Below are 16,203 nucleotides of genomic sequence, written 5' to 3'. Positions count from 1 at the left end.
TGTTTCCATCCTCTCACTGCCTGCTTTGGGTGTTGTGAACTCAATTTCCCTGTGGTACCTTCTCCAGTACACCCTGTGCCCTCTGCAGCGTTACCCTCCATCCCATGGGACCACTTTTCTTCAGGCCTATGTAAGCTCTGGAGTAGAAACACAGGTCAGGTGGACAGCCAGGAGCAGCGGGAGGAGGAAAAACAAAAATCAGCTGAGCTTTTCTAAGAAGTACATTTTTAGGTTTACCATGTAAAAACACAGTCTTCAGGAAGTGGCTGGTGCCGGAAGCCGGTGACCTCAGAGCCCCATGTAAACACCACACAATGACAAAACGAGAAAGAGCAATTATTTATTGCTGTTGCTTTTAACATGTTCGCTATCCACTCAGCGCTTCCCAATCACGAAAGGCAAACTGTAGACAAAGGGAATCACATTTTAAAGGCTTAAAATACAGACCAACGCAAGACCTGCGGCATCCCAAGCAGTGAGACACCACTGTCATATCACAACCCTTCACCGGTTTTTATTTTTCATTTTGAATCTTAACTCTACTGTGCCAAGCCCCATCAGGCAGATGATGTGACCCCTCACACCCATGTCAATCACCAAAAATTCATGTATTCTCTAACAACCCAGCCTCTTCCTTCTATTTTCAAAAGTACTTGTCACTGCTTCTTGTCCAGTTTCTCAACCATTGTGTTCATTAATTATCCTGTCTTTTCCCCACATCCTTCCAAAGGACTGAACCAGCTGTTAAATGACAGCCCCTGCAATGACAGCTCCTCTTCCCTGTTCTATTTTTGATTTGAATTGACTGAAGAATCGCTTGATATTTATTTATCACTGTTTGATATGTCTTAAGGCGGCTTTCAGGTTCTATTTATCTTCTCATCTTTTAAAGTAGGCTTACTCCTTTCTCCATTCTTTATACTGTTTCTTCTTTTATGTACTTAGCCAAACATTTGGATTTGAAGCCCTCATTATTTCTACCCAAATAATACAAAAATGTAACCACTGTCCTATCAGCTCTTATACCACCGATGGAAACAAATTCCCTCCTTTCTCCATCCTCAAATCTGCAGGATCTCTCTCTTTACTTCACTGACTGAGCTGAAATGCCTTCAGAAGAACTGGGCCTCACCATCCGCTTTTTACATCCACCAATATATCCTGGGACATTTTTTAAATCTTGATAAAAGAGAACATGCAAAAATCCAACTTTTTTCAACACATGGACTGCACTAAGTTCTCCATGTGTAACCAGTTCATGGTCTTTGTTGATGGATATGTGGAGATGCTTTAGATTTATAAATCTCTCAGGTCTGGAGATAAGTTTTCGTTTGTTTTTTTCATCAGCAACCCTGTCTTTTGTTGATGCTTTCTGACATAACTATATTAGGAAAGAAGAACCAGGAGGCTGTACAAAAAGAACTGGATAACCTCAGAGACTTAATTTCAACGGCAGAAGATGCACAGTCATATCACTGGCTATAATAAATATTCCCAGCAGGTAAACATCTCCTTAATTTGGAAACTACGAAGGAGGAAAAATCCCAGCTCATTACAAAGTGACTGCAGGTCATCAGAGTGACACACCTGCTAAATAAAGCAACTGTGACCCCAATTTATGGCTGCCTGGAAAACTCACCTAATTACTGTGCGTGCCCTGCTTAAGGGAGATGGATTCAGGCTCGAGCACAGAAAGAGAGGTAGTTTTAGGTAGAAAATGGCAACAGATGGTGAGCTCTGCCTTGCAACTGTGAGTTCAGGGCTTGCCAGAAGGCAGTGACCTGGTCCACTTCATTGTAAGATGAAAATGGCAAAAAAAAAGCGTCCCACACTAGCAGTGGTCTTAGATCAGGAATTATGATTTCTAAGCCAAGATCAGTGCAAGCAGTCAAAGGACTCTCTCTAGACTATATGAATAGGCTATAGGTAGAACATATTAAACCATGACTAGTATAGAGCAAAGCAGAATAGCAGCATAGATGGAGAGACAGTGGGGAATGACACAAGAGCACCAGTTCCAAAATGAAAGGCAGGACCATGAGGTTTGTGAGGCAGGAAATGGAGGACAAGTCAGGCAGTCATTTCATGCAGCCTCAGCTGCAAACAGCAGCAAACAACAGCAAAATGATTAAGAATAGCTTCCTTAACCATTTAGCTTTCTCCTTTGGTTATCAGTTCCAACTGCACACCAAAGCCCAGCACAGCAGCTAAACTCACCACGGACTCCAGAGGTCCTGGAGGATGCACAGAGATCCTGAGGGACGCTGTGTCCACGCCGGTTCAGCAGTGCTGGCTGCCGGCAAACCAAGGTGCAGATCCAGCTCAGATCTGAGCCAAGATCAGGCACAGTTTGGGGGAAAGGGGGAGGTCAGGAGAATGGAAAACTCAATACTGAACACAGACCAGCAGCTTTGTTTGCTTACCTGACTGAAGAGGCAGTAAGTGATATAATTCCTGGTCATAAAAGCATTAAAGTAATAAACACGAGCAAAGAGGCACAAGGCAAAGTCTGCAATTTTCATTAAAAAAAGTGGGCATGAAATGGCCCTTCTAAATGTTAGGCTGGCAATTTGAAGGCTTTCAATACCCTGAACGCTCTGAAAGCTGGAATCTTTCTTCTAACTCTAATGATGGAAATAAAAAAACCTGTCCTTAAGTCAGACTTTGGTTATTTTAAGGTACAAATTATATAGCAATTATACAACATCTGGTTTCCTATAACAAGTGACAAGACTGAGAATGCCAGGAAGCCATTTGCAGTTCAATATTCTTACTATAAGTTAGCATTAATCCTGCAGGAGTTATCACAAACACCTTCAGCAACAAGCATCTTAGACCAGGAAATCAAGGTAAGAAAAGAGAATTATCAAGTACTGAAGAAATAAATGACTCAAAAGTTTTGCTAAAATAAATCCTTCAGCAGTAATAAAAATGGAAACTGCAACAGAGTCCTTCAGAAAGCAAACAAAACCAGACATTCTAACTCTCTGTGAAGTCTTACAAAAAACCCCAGAAGAACAGACTTAATAATGCAAGGGAAGAGGGAAATGGTCACTATTAATGGAATGCCTCAGTGAGAACAGGAATGCAAGGATCCTTCGTGATTTTTTAAGAGTCCAAATTATTGGTAACAACATCTGCCACGGTATTTCACTCGTTATTTCATCAGTGCAAGTACACACCACTGCTACCGAGCAAGCAAGAGCACCTCCAGCAGTTAAGCTCCCCCAAACACATCACAAGCAACACTTCTGACACCTAAAATAAGTTGTAAGGTTCACACGTGCGGTAGGGCAACATAACCTCACTGAAGTTCTTTCTAACTTAGACTTAGTGAGAAGTAATAAGAGGACTGCTAATTTTGTGGGCACGAAGCCTAAAACATTTATTTGGAAGCTAGCAGTCCCTGGAGGAATTTCTACATCAGTAATAAGTCAAACCTGAATGCCCCAAAACATGATAATTAAAGGGCAGAACAAATCCTTTAAGAGAAAAATAACCATAGTTACAAATGCACGGTAATGAGTCATGTAAAAAGAAAAACAAAATATTTCCAGTATGTGAGCCAGATGACTGCTGGACCACATCAGTTTATGGTAAAACACAAGAACAGATTTTTAAACATTTGAAGATAAGCTCTTCAAAAGCCAGCATCATCCTGGGCCAACACATTAATCTCGTGGTAACACAATGACATATCTTTCCATGAAATCTAAATTTAAGATTCCTGCTTTATTCCTGAACTAACTTCTGCACCACGGCTTCAGGCACTCGACATCTCTGCAGTTAATTCCTCCATCAGTTCCATGTTTCTTTCAATAAGAGGCACCAACCCTTCTGTATTTATACAGCCAGGTCAAACACCAGCACTTGTAATGGGCAATAAGCAAATCAACAGGAAACACGGTTGACTGTGAGGATTAGGGAAGATCCAAGCAGACATTCCATGTGAAGGAAAATGGGTTATCAAAGGTAGGAGCTCCAGAACTCCTGACACACCTCCTTACCCATGAGGTAAGATAATAATATAATAAAGAGCTTATAAAAGTAAATTGATAGACCCCTGGAGTTAGCAAAACTCCGTAGTAAGACGTACCAGGAACATGAATTATTAATAAGCAGATGAAATACAGAAAAGCTCTATGAACTGTTCAAATGTGATTTTTGTGTACAGAGGAAACATTTCTGTTTAACTTTTTATATTAAGCTGTGGACTTGGCAGTGCTGGGTTAATGGCTGAACTTAAAGGTCTTTTCCAGCCTAAGCCATTCTGTGGTTTTATTCTGGTCTCCCTGTGCTGGTCATCTGTCAGTTCTTCACAGTCTCGGATTTTTAATCTTATCCAGTCAGGGTTTCTGTCCTTCTACACTTTTCAGAACTGCTGCCCACAGACATCACCCCCCTCACTGCCTCCTCTGCTGTGCCCTCTGTGCTGGTGACACTGAGCCACACACATCACATTCCCCAGAAGGAAACCTGACTGTGGATGCATCTCAAGACAGTTTGGGCTCATCCCTTTCCCCGCAGGGCTGGGGAATCCCAGCCCCTGCTGCCCAGGCCTCCTTCTCTGCAGGCCCAAATCTTATTTACAACACTCAGAAGAGATGAAGAACTTAGCAGCAGAATTTCAAATACAAACAGCTTGAATTCTGAGCTACCAGTGAAGCTGGTTAACATAATGTAATACTTAAATATGCTCTTATAAACCACAGGAGGGATTCAGCAGTAGATGGTATTATTAATATAAATATTATTTAACAGAACCCTTGAGAGGCACAGAATGTAGAAGTAGAAGGGTCAGCTGAGCAACGATTAGCTGAAAAAAAACCATATATTTACGATCCTCATCCATTTTAAACTAAATGCTAGGAGGGAAATTTATTCTGTAGTCAGTTCTGTAAGAAACACTGCTGCAAGATCAGTCCTAAAAGCACGTATCCTGAGAACCACCATCCATCTAGCACACACAGTGGAGATGCCAGGGAAACATACCTTAAAACCACAGGATGGGAAGTCACTTATTCACAGGCCCTGATCAACAGGAAACAAACAGGTATGATTATTCTGTGCATGAGGAGGACTTGGGGATGCTGGCAGAGCAGAAGCTCAACATGCCCTGGCCACGTGCAATCGCATTCCAGAAAACAACCATGCCCTGAGCTCATCCCACAGCTTGGGCAGCAGGTAAGGGGACAGTTCTGCCCCTCTGCCCTGCTCTAGTGAGAGCAGCCTCCAGCTCTGGACTCCAACAGCAGAAGGACATGGAACTGCTGGAGCGAGTCCAGAGGAGGCCATGGAGATGCTCCAAGGGTTGAAACCCTCTCTGCTCTGGAGAGAGGCTGGGAGAGCCAGGGGTGTTCAGCCTGGAGAAGGTAAGGCTCAAGGGAGACCTCAGAGCCTCTTCCAGTGCTTAAAGGGGCTCCAAGAGAACAGGAGAGGGACCTTGGACAAGGGATGGAATGACAAGACAAGAGGGAATGGTTTCAAACCAACAGAGGGGAGGGTTAGATTAGATGTTGGAAAAATTCTTCCCTGTGAGGGTGGTGAGGCCCTGGCAAAGGTTGTCCAGGGGAGCTGTGGCTGCCCCACTCCTGGAAGTGTTCAAAGCCAGGCTGGATGGGGCTTGGAGCAACCTGGTGTAGTGGAAGGTGTCCCTGCCCACGGCAGGGCATGAGACTGGCTGATCTTTAAGGTCATTTCCAACTAAAACGATTCTATGACTCCACGATCCCATTTCTGACTCCAGAAATCCTTAAGTTTATGAGCCAGACCACTGTACTCCACAGGAGGATTGCCTTAAGCACTACTAAGAGCTCAGGGTGGATTTTTCCCATCCTCATGCTTTGGATACCTGGTGGCAGTGATGGAAAGCTGACCTTAAGAGTCTGACTGCAACTGAATTCTGTAACACCAACAGAGTTGGGCACCCTGTGAGAGGCATCCCTCACAAGGACAGAGTGGATGAAGAGAACTTACCTACACCTGCTCTTCCTTGCTGGAATTTCTACTCCCTTGTACACTCTTTCTTTACGTTTCCAGAACCACCAAAACACAAAGGATAATCTCAAAGAAGCCAAGCCTCCCTTGCTGCAGGAAAAGCCAAAAAACAACTGAAGAAAACAGACAAATCACGAATGCCACTCCCAGGAAAAGGACATTTAGTCACCTCATTTTTGTTTCCTGCAAGGAAGACTGAAGACGAGACCTAGGACGGACACTGACTGCGGGTACAGCCAAGAAGGGACATTTCAATGGAAAAGTCATGGAGTGGGAAAAGAATCACTGCAACCTCCTTCAAAGACTTGATGCGTTTCTGCCCACGCTACTAGAAAGTACAACACAGTTAAAAAACACTGGTTAAGATCTTTGCAAAGATTTACGGATCAAAATATGAAAATTAAATAAGCCAAGCACAGTTTACCCAGGAGAAACGTCACAGGCCAGAAGAGGTGTCAGTTTATATGGTAACATTAGAGCTATACAATAATTAACGTTGACACAACTACCAAAGAGGCTGCATCTGAAAGTCTCAGAGCTGACTTCCAGTTTTCATCTAGCCAGCAAGATTTTTCTAAAGTCGCAGAATTAGAAAAAAATAAATTACAGTCCTTGTCTACCAGGAATTGCACGCACATCACAAACCTGTGCTTCAAAGCAGACTTCACTTTGGGTAAATAGAATTTTTTCGTGGTAACTGATCCCGTAAGAAACTGCCAGAAGATGCATTAGTACTTTATCAGCCCACAGCATCTGGAACAGAATTAAACCTGTCCGTGGTAATAGGAGTACTTTGTAATTTCAAAGCAGAACATCGACCAAAGAGATAAATACAACCAGATATATTCCTACAGAGAACACGACCAGGATAACATTAGACAGGACAAATTGTGTTTATAATATTTACCTGATCCAGCAACTAAGAGAATAATCTTACATAGCCCTTCTCAGAGTAACTTTACCCACAGAAACACTATGTTTGGTTTACAGAAAAGGACAGAAGGGCTTGTTTTTTAAACCAGTGGTCCTTAAACTGCCAGGGACTACAATACATCCTGAAAAGGGGGAAGGGCATGAAAAAGCTGAAAAATGGAGCAATGAACGTTCCAATTTAGGAGCCTGAAAGCTCTTGCAGGAATCGTACTCCACGTCTGCTTGCAGCAGCGAAGGACTGGATCCTGCCATCCAGGCTGCACCATGAGAATCTATTTTCCATGCTGCTGTAATTGAAAGAGTGCTCCAACAGATGCTTCTCTCCCATCACAATGCTGAAGGCCTGGGTTAACCCATCAAACGTCTCTCCCAGCATTTTTCCCTGAACTATATTACACAATTTTGGTCTCCAGTACAAATTACTGCTGCTTATAGATGTGACTCATTCAGTGCTGAAGTAATACTGCTTTTGAGGAATTCGGCTTTACTCAATAAATAACATTTCAGCTCACAATTCCTGGTTACTTCTCCACAGTCATCATCACTGACTTCTTTCTCTCCAGCATTCAGCAAGGACTTTCTCATGAATGTCAGCAATTCCATTAACGAGGGCTGGGAGAACAGAGGTTCCCACTGAACTCCCGCTGAAATACTACAACTGAGCTCTGCCCTTCTTAACCCCTTTTATCCTCAACACCAGTAATACATGAAACCTGCAGTTCCTTCAAAAAAACAACCAGAAGGCTTTTTCCTAAGCCACAAAAAACTAAAATACCACCACCCCCAAAAAAACCCCAAACAAATAACAGAAAAAAACAAAACACCGAATAAAACAACAACAAAAACCAAAACAACACAAAACCACAAAAACCCAAACCAGTAACAAAAACTAAATAAAAAACCCCAAACAAACAAATCCCACAACACTCAAAAAGTTGTACTATAGATCAGGCTGATCAGAACAGACACATTCAGTGCTAATGAAACCTCACTGAAGTTCCTCTGACCCCATTCCTATTCCATATATTGTGTGTTCACTACTAAATTTAAGTGGGTTTTTTTATATTCAAAACACTGACTTTTAGGTCAATATTGTTTTGAAGGTGTCTGGATTACCAAAATCAGACAGGGATAATAATCCAAACTTTAAGGTTGGTTTAGTTCCTTTTTTACGGGCAAGGTGCACAATCCTCTCCCAGAGCTAGCAGGACAATAATCTTTGGAGAAGCAGCTGATGCCATAACGCTGGATCCTCTGTTTGGCTTTCAGTTTACACAAACAACTCCAGGCTTCCCTGAACAGATGCCCGTGGACGCAGAAAAGAAGGGAAGAGCAGGAATCAGACAATCTGGCTTGACCAGGGGCCACGGCTGCCGCTCCAGGAGAAAAGACGGGTTGTTGGAACCGCAGCTGACAAGGAAGCTGGAGTGGCAAGTGGCAGGAACTCCGTCCAGGAGCCCACACAGCAATCCCTGGCAGCCCCGGCGCTGCGGGTCTCCTCCGGCAGAGGGCAACGCTGGAAAAATCGCCCGGAAAGGAGCGGAATATTTCACGGAATCGAGACGTCGCCGACATCTGCCTCGGAACACACGCAGCACTTTAATGCTGCCGGATTTTAACGCTGCTGCTTCACCGAGGCTTTTCCTACGGATGTGTTTTCTACACCTGCACTCTACCAAGTAAACAAATACCTACTGCTCTCCAGATCTGGAATCTGCTCTGTTATCAGTGGGATAAACGTAATCCTGATTGCTCCGGGGTCCTGGAGCACTGCCACGAAGTCACAGAAATTAGGATATAAAGATCTCCCACGAGCTACAGACGATACAGCAACACGCAGCAGATGCTGACAGATTAACAAGTTATGCTAAAATTAAAATAAAAAAAAAGGTGGGGGGGGAAGGGAGGGAGTGGGGAACGACACTGCAGAACTGGGAATGATACAGCAACTACAACCCGTTAAAAAGCATTAACAGCGCTTTCAGTTTACAAAACGCATCCAGATAATAGCCAGGAATGTCCTTTTCCCTCCTCCTGCTGGATGTAAACACGGTGGCTTAGAGGCATCGTCTCCCTCCCAGGAGACTTCACAGCTGCTCACATGAGCTGCTGCGTAGCAAGAAATCTCCCAAGTTCCAATAATCCGACGCAGGGACCCGTCCTGCTCCAGACACGTCTCCCGGATGATCCCACCACCACCAACCACCCAGCACCCGGCCCCTGGGAAACACCTTATTGTGCTGATGTAAATAACAATCAGGATAAAACCAGGCAGATGCTTGTTTTCTTTCTGAATAGGCTTAAATTGAACCTCAGTTGGATTCTCCCTTATTCCCCTCTGCACACTGGAATTCATGAGGCCAGTACCTGCCTTCATTTTACAACTCTACTTTAGCAGAAGCTCCTAGAAAAGCTACTACAGTTATGTTAAAATTCAGTAACCTGAGCATAACACGGGTATTATTTAAAATAGCACATTTTGGGGGTATTCCATATACAGTGCTATTAAATGAATACAAAAGCCATCTTTTTTTTTCCTGAAAATCTGTAAGCTACCCAAAAATATACTTGATGACAACACTGATGACAAAAGAATTAGCCCAGATTCGAGGTATATTTTTCAGAGAGATCCAACCTCACTCCACCTGCACCAGGAGAAGTTTTGTGGGTGGTGTTCAACCCAAGTTAATCATCACAACAAAAAAAAAACAAGGATTACTTCAGGCTCAGCATTACAAGAGCTGCACTGAAACTGGTACATTTTGGGGTGGCCCACAGGGAAATCAGCTCATTCCTGGGGCAGAAACACCTAGATTCTGTAACAGCAGAGCATGATGTTCACCAGATTTCCCTCTCCCCATTCTGCTCAACTCACGTGCCCCTCTCCTCAGGCAACCTACTGCTGCTTCTAACAATTGGTAAGGCAATACAAAAGGAAAAAAAAAATTTAAAATTAGTAATATCATCTAAATATTACTACCACACTGAATTCACAGGTTTTCTGTTCAGATGATACTCCTGCTCAGCACTCTGCACACGTAAGCACGCCATGGGCTTGGTTGCAAGAGAGCAAGAATTTGAAATATAGGAAAGAAAAAAAAGATGACTGCTTTAGAATTTACAGACTCTGCTGATTTTCTACGCAATTGCACAATTTACGTTCCTTAACAGGACCTGCTCCTTAAACAAGACACATTCAGAGGAGTATTTGTAAAATCATGGCTTACAAATGGTGTTATAAATGCCTTTTACATAATTTGTTTCTCGGTTTCTTTTGTTTATAGTTTTGTAAGAAACCTCTAGCCTAGCAAGAATTAAAAAAACCCTCACCATCAGCTCATTAATGGTTCGTAATTGTGAGAAAGTAATTCTCAAGTAACAGTGCCCTGAAATTCAGCTCTCTGTGAAACAAAGCAGGACCATTTCCCCTTATCCAAAAAATTCCCACAAGTTTAGACTACGGGGTTCATAAAACAAACCACTGTCAACAGTAAAACTTCCATGTCCATATTCATTAAAACTATTGAAAACAGGCATATTATTACAATCATCACTTTTTTGTTGTCCTGACAAATAAATCACTTTTATGTAAGAAACTTAGAAAACATTTTCAGCTTGATTTCTTTGCTACCATCATTAATATTTTTGCTACGCAGACGTCAGCCTCTCAGAGATCTCCAAACTTCCGTCTGATAAGAAGCACGACACGGGGACATTTAACAAATTCCCTCCAGAGCTCAGAATAGTTCATGAAAACTCCTAAATCAGGACCCTCTGCAAGCGTTAAATTCCCAGATCAGGAATCTACGGAAGGATGAAATCTCTGACCTTGGTTAAGGGTAAAACTCAGCACAAACAACTCCCATTTCCAGCCTCGCTGTTAGACAACAACGCCACGTCTGCTGGCCGAGGTGCAGCATCCTGAGGGACTGGAAAAGGATTGGGGGGGGACGAGGGGAGGGTTTCACTGGATTTGCACGAAATCCAAAGCCAAAAGAAAAATACTGTTCATGCTGAAATTCGTGACAAACAGTTGCAGCCCCGTTAATTCCATCTCCAGCCATTTAGAAAAACCACGAGCCGGGATCCAAAATTATCATCAAACTGACTTGAAAGAACTGCTTGGGGAGAGATTTTTTTTTTTTCCTCTCGTTTTATTTCAGTGTTCCTGTTTGCAAGTGCTCCCACCCTTTATGTGACGGTATTTTCAAGCTCCTATTCTGGTGCTACCAATAATTCTGGGAGCAAGTTGTTTATGGAAAAACACGGTGCAAATGTGGCACGAAGTACAGCAAAGTCATGCTATACATGAGGTCAAAAAACCATGACTCCGTGTTTTCACTTTTAAATAGAAAAGAAATCTAATAAACACGTGATTACAACAATTAAAATCTAGCCTGCATTAAAGAAATCCTCTTAATTTTAACCATATAACAGGCTACTAGAGCATAAACAAACATGTTTTTCAAGTAATTTCACAATTTCCCTTTTTATTAAAACTGAAAATAAAAGGTTTCACTACTTCCTACTGCAAAACCAATACAAACACTAATTTAAATATTTTCTTTTCAGCTCCTTTCTGAATGCTTACAAGGAGTAAAACAGCAACCTTTTGCCACTGAAATCTGGCAAAGCATTAGACCCTAAAATGAAACTTTTGAGCATCTCTTTTAGAGATAAATGGGGGTTGTTTATATAAAAAAGTGGAGAGAACTGGCACAATACCTATTTTTCACAGCCCTTTTTTTTCATATACATTGTACTCGTCACCAAAACAGCTCTGAGGAACACAGTGTGCAGCACATATTGTGCCTTGTCATGAGCTGACAGCAAATGAAGAGAAGGTGAACCAAGTTACAAAACAAGGTATTTTTCCCCCACCACCACCTCTCGTCGCCCGAGAAGATAAATGATCTTAGTTATATTAAAGAGAAATGGGATACGGGATCCAAAGGGCTCCTTTTACGTTAACTCCATCTCACCAACAAAAACAGAGGAAGCAATTTCCTGGTGCATCAATTCCACCAGCAGTTCCACGTACACTCGGAATTCCGAGGCGCTGGCACGCCCGTGTCACTGCGCACCTCCGGGTACTCTCTAATCTCCAGCACTGATCCCTGTTAATTTCCTGTATTAAGGTAGGGTTCTTTTTGACCCAAAAATACCAGGATATGCGGATATGCCTGCGCAGACCAAGTGCACCACCCGGGCTGAATAAACATATTTCTGCAGGTAACACCGTGTCTGATTACTCCTGTAACCAAGCACAACACCAGCTCTCCCAGCACATGCCACGGATGGCCGGTTACCACCCCAGTCCTTCCACCACTACAGTGCCCCTCACTCCTTTCACTACCTTCTTGTTATTTTAATGCCCTATTCCCTCCTCACCCGCAGCACTCAGCATCTGGAAATTCTCATTATTTCAGATGCAAAAAATTGTATTGATAAAGTCAAGGTGGAAGAGAAGCTGAAGAATGTGAAGTATCGCAAAACCCTTCCCGATCCATTTACTGACTAGACCAGCATAAAACTGCAAACCTCATCTTTCCATCCTCCTTCTCATGTTCTGTATTTGTAAGGCATTAAAATCCTCCTCCTACCCAAAGACTCCTTTCTAGTGCAATTTTAAATATGTGTGCACGGTGCTCACCATTCGTTACAAAACCCTCTCTTCCTCTTCTTGACCCAGCCTCGTTGATCTGCTGTTATTTAACTCTTGAAGGCTACTTGAGAGTCACCACGTTACTAGTGGTTATGTAATTCTTAAAAATACATTGAATTTTTGGATTTTGAAGCACCACAGTAGAAATACACACAACCACACAGGTTTTTTCCCACTCCTCCTCCACTTACTCTAAACCAAAACATCTTAGTGATCTAGAAAAGCTGACTTCCATATTTTTTTATTTCAGATGGTCGGCCACAAAACCTTTAGCAGTGCAGAGATCTGTATAATGAATGCAAGCCTACAGAAAACAGATGTCCTTTCCTCCGTGGCTTCCCACGGACCCCGGGTGAGTTGTCCCACCGCCTGCAGGCTGAAAGCTGCTGATCTAGAACCGAGTATCCTCTTACTGTTTGCTCTGCCACCCGAGAAGTTGCATTAAAATGGCATCACGTTCCCTAACTCCAAACTGACTCGCCTTTCTCCACATAACCTACTAACAACCAGTCCTCCAGAGCGTCCTGTAAAACCCTATTTCTCAGGAACAGCCACAGGAAACAAAACAGCACCATTTACGACGCCCCGTTTTGCCACGGATTCGGACGTGGCACGAGTCCTTCACGCTGAACGCTGCCCAACCTACCTATAAATAGGCTCAAAGCTCCAGGCTCAGGAGACTGATAGCTCAACACGATCCTCACAGCGTTCCCTGCTTCACCTACATAAAGAGTTGAGCCAGAGCACTGCCAGGCTGGGCAGACATGGAGCTGCTGCCGTGGCTTGTGCAGGAGAGCACGGAGGGAGGTGGAAAAAAAAAAAAAAAAAAAAAAAAAAAATCACTGGGCATAAACAGCTCTCCTCGGGAGAGAAACACCTCCCTCTCCGGAGGCCAGAGCCAGCCACGGACAGGCTGTCACGGCGCGGCCATGACAGAGCCGACAGCCAGGGACAGGCCCTTCAGGAGGTTTAATGGGGCCAGGGCAGAATGGACGCTCACACTGAGAAAGGCTATGGCAAGAGGGTCCTGGCCACCTCCCCTGGGCACGGGGGCTTCAGGCCCCCTGGGTTGGTAGACCAGACCCAGGCCAAGCCAGTCAGACCCCCTGAAACAGGAGGGCTCCAGACCCCCACTGTCCCCTGTAAGACCCCATGGGCAGGGAGGGCTCCAGATCCTCAGGATCTCTGTCAAACACCCTGGACAGGAGGGCTGCAGACCCCCACATTCCTGGTCACACCCCCCAGGACAGGATGGTTTCAGAGCCCCATGTTCCTGGTCACACCCCCAAAGAGGGAAAGCTGCAGACGCCCATAGTCCCCACCAGGCCCCACTGACAGGAGGGCTCCAGTCCTCCAGGATCCCTATCAGACCCCATGAACAAGAATGCTTCAGACCCCCAATGTCTCTGCTGTCCCACACAGATAGGAGGGCTCCAGATCCCCATGGTCCCCATCAGACCCCATGAACAGGGAAGGCTCCAGACCCCCACAGTCCCCATGAGACCCCTATTGTCAAGAGAGTTCCAGACCCCCGTGGTCCCTGGCAGACCTAACGGACAGTGAAGCCTCCAGACCCACAGAGTCCTGGTCAGATCACATGGACGGGAAGGCTCTAGACCCTCATCTTCCCATCAGACCCCATGGACAGGGAGGTCTGCCCACCCTCAGGATCCCTGTCAGACCCCACCGACAGAAGGGTACCAGACCCCCACGGTCCCTGTCAGACCCCACGGACAGAAGGGCTCCAGCCCCCCACGGTACCTTTCACATTCGCACAGACAGGGCAGGCTCCAGCCCCCCACGGTTCCCCCTCAGACCCCCCAGATCCGGGGGGTCCACGTGACCGGGCGCGAGGCGGCGGCGGCACGTGGACCCGGCCGTAACAAACAGGCGGGTGGGCGAAGGGGGGCGCCGGGGGGGCCCCCCCGGCCGCGCTGCCATTGGCCGGGAGGGCGCGGCGCGCGCGCGGAGGGGCGTGTCCCCGCCGCGCCGCCCACGGCGATTGGCCGGCGGGGGGGCGCGGGGGGCGTGGCCGCCGGTTCTACCCCCCCCTCCTCTCGCCCTCACCCCCGCCGCCTTGGTGCAGTGCTGAGGAGGCGCCAGGCGGGGCCGCGCGCGCTTTTCCTGCCTCTCGGCAGGGCCGCCGGGACCCCTGAGGGCGCCGCCCCTCACACCCGCCATGGCGGCACCGCCGGCACCCCACCCCACCCGCGCCGCGCCGAGCCCCGTCCCCGCTCCCCGCCTCACCCTCAGCCCCGCTTCACCCTCACTCCTGCCGCCAGCCCGCGGGGTGCGCGACCTGCTCCGGCGCTCCTCGCGGCCGCCGCTGCGCCCCCGCTCTCTCCCCTCACGCACCCACCTGTGGGTGCTCTCGGCGGCCTCCGTCATCACCCCCGGGAGCGAAGCGCTAAATATCCCCGCGGCGGCACCGCCTGTGTCGCGGAGCGGGCTGCGAGCGGCAGTGCGGCCCTCCCCGCCTTCTTCCACCCCCCACCCCACCCCTCGCGCCCGCCCTGCTCTGGCATCTTGTTTTCTCCATACGCACTTGGAAATGCGTATGGAGAAAAACGGGGATCGGGGGCAATCGCTGTTATTCCGCTCCACTCGGGATACCCGCGCACCAACGAGGAAGAACAAGGCGGCGCAGCCCCTGTCCTCCCTCCCCCACCCCCGACCTCCGCGCTGTCACTTGGCTGCTTCCCCCATGTCGCGACGCGCGCACTCCCCCCTACCCCAGCCATGTCGCGACAGCGCCCCGCGCACCTGCCGCGTCCCCCGACCCGCCGCGTCCTACCGGGGGTGCAGGGAGAGAGGCGCTCGGCTCTCCCGCGGTTCTCCCTGGCCGGGGGAGGCAGCGCGGTGCCGGCGCTGCCCCAGGTGCGCGGGGGCTCCGCGGGTGCGGAGCGGGGGGAGCGGCGGGGAGGGGGCGGCGGGAGCCGGGATGGAGCTGGGATGGAGACGGGATGGAGGAGCGAACCTCCCTCCCCTCCGAGCTCCCCGCCCCTTTCTCTCTCCCCTCCGGTCCCCCCGCCGCTTGTGTTTACCTCAAGTTTGAATTTTATCTGCGCAACATGAGCTGGAATGCGGACATGGAGGGCGGGAGGGCGCGCACACGCCCGGCGCCCGCGGGGACACCGCGGGCACCCCGCGCTCACACCCCCCCCGCATCCCCTCCCCGCACACCGCGCCCCGCGCCCTCCCCGGTCCCGCCGGTAACTTACCTCCGCCACCGGCTCTCCTTCTCCTCCTCCTCCTCCTCCTCGTCCCTCCCCGGGGAAGGTGCCGCCCGCAGCCCCATCAGCGGGGCGGACACCGCGCTCCCGGCGCGCCGAGACAGGTGCAGCCGGGGCGGGCGGGTCGGGGGGCACCACCGCCTACCCCGCCGCCTCCCCGGGCTCCCCCACCGCTTCCCTCCCTTCCTCCCCACGATGTTGTTTCGTTATATCATGTCCATCATGTGACACCCGGAGGCCTCTCTATGGAAACTTAAAGGGGACTTTCACGTCCGCCGCCGCCGCCGCCGGACCCGCCGGTACCCCCGGGGGGCTGCGAGTCCCGCCGGTGCCCGCCTGCCCTCCCTGCGCTCCCCGCCTGCCCTCCCCGGGGGG

The 16,203-nt window shown here is 47.7% G+C and overlaps 1 long non-coding RNA gene across 1 annotated transcript in view; it reads right to left on the bottom strand.

The window, feature by feature from the left end:
• Nucleotides 1–15,995, bottom strand: part of LOC126644576 (uncharacterized) — a 114,948-nt gene extending 98,953 nt beyond the window's left edge. The window contains exon 1 of the long non-coding RNA XR_007629955.1: nt 15,817–15,995. This is a non-coding gene — a long non-coding RNA (uncharacterized LOC126644576). The remainder of the gene's footprint in view (nt 1–15,816) is intronic.
• Between the last annotated feature and the right edge of the window lie 208 nt (nt 15,996–16,203).

This window comes from Myiozetetes cayanensis, unplaced genomic scaffold (genome assembly GCF_022539395.1).
Source record: "Myiozetetes cayanensis isolate MyiCay16 unplaced genomic scaffold, myiCay2020 scf3, whole genome shotgun sequence".
In the NCBI taxonomy this organism is placed as follows: Eukaryota; Metazoa; Chordata; class Aves; order Passeriformes; family Tyrannidae; genus Myiozetetes; species Myiozetetes cayanensis.
The sequence above is the reverse complement of the archived record's forward strand: the minus strand, read 5'-3'. Positions and strand labels throughout refer to the sequence as shown.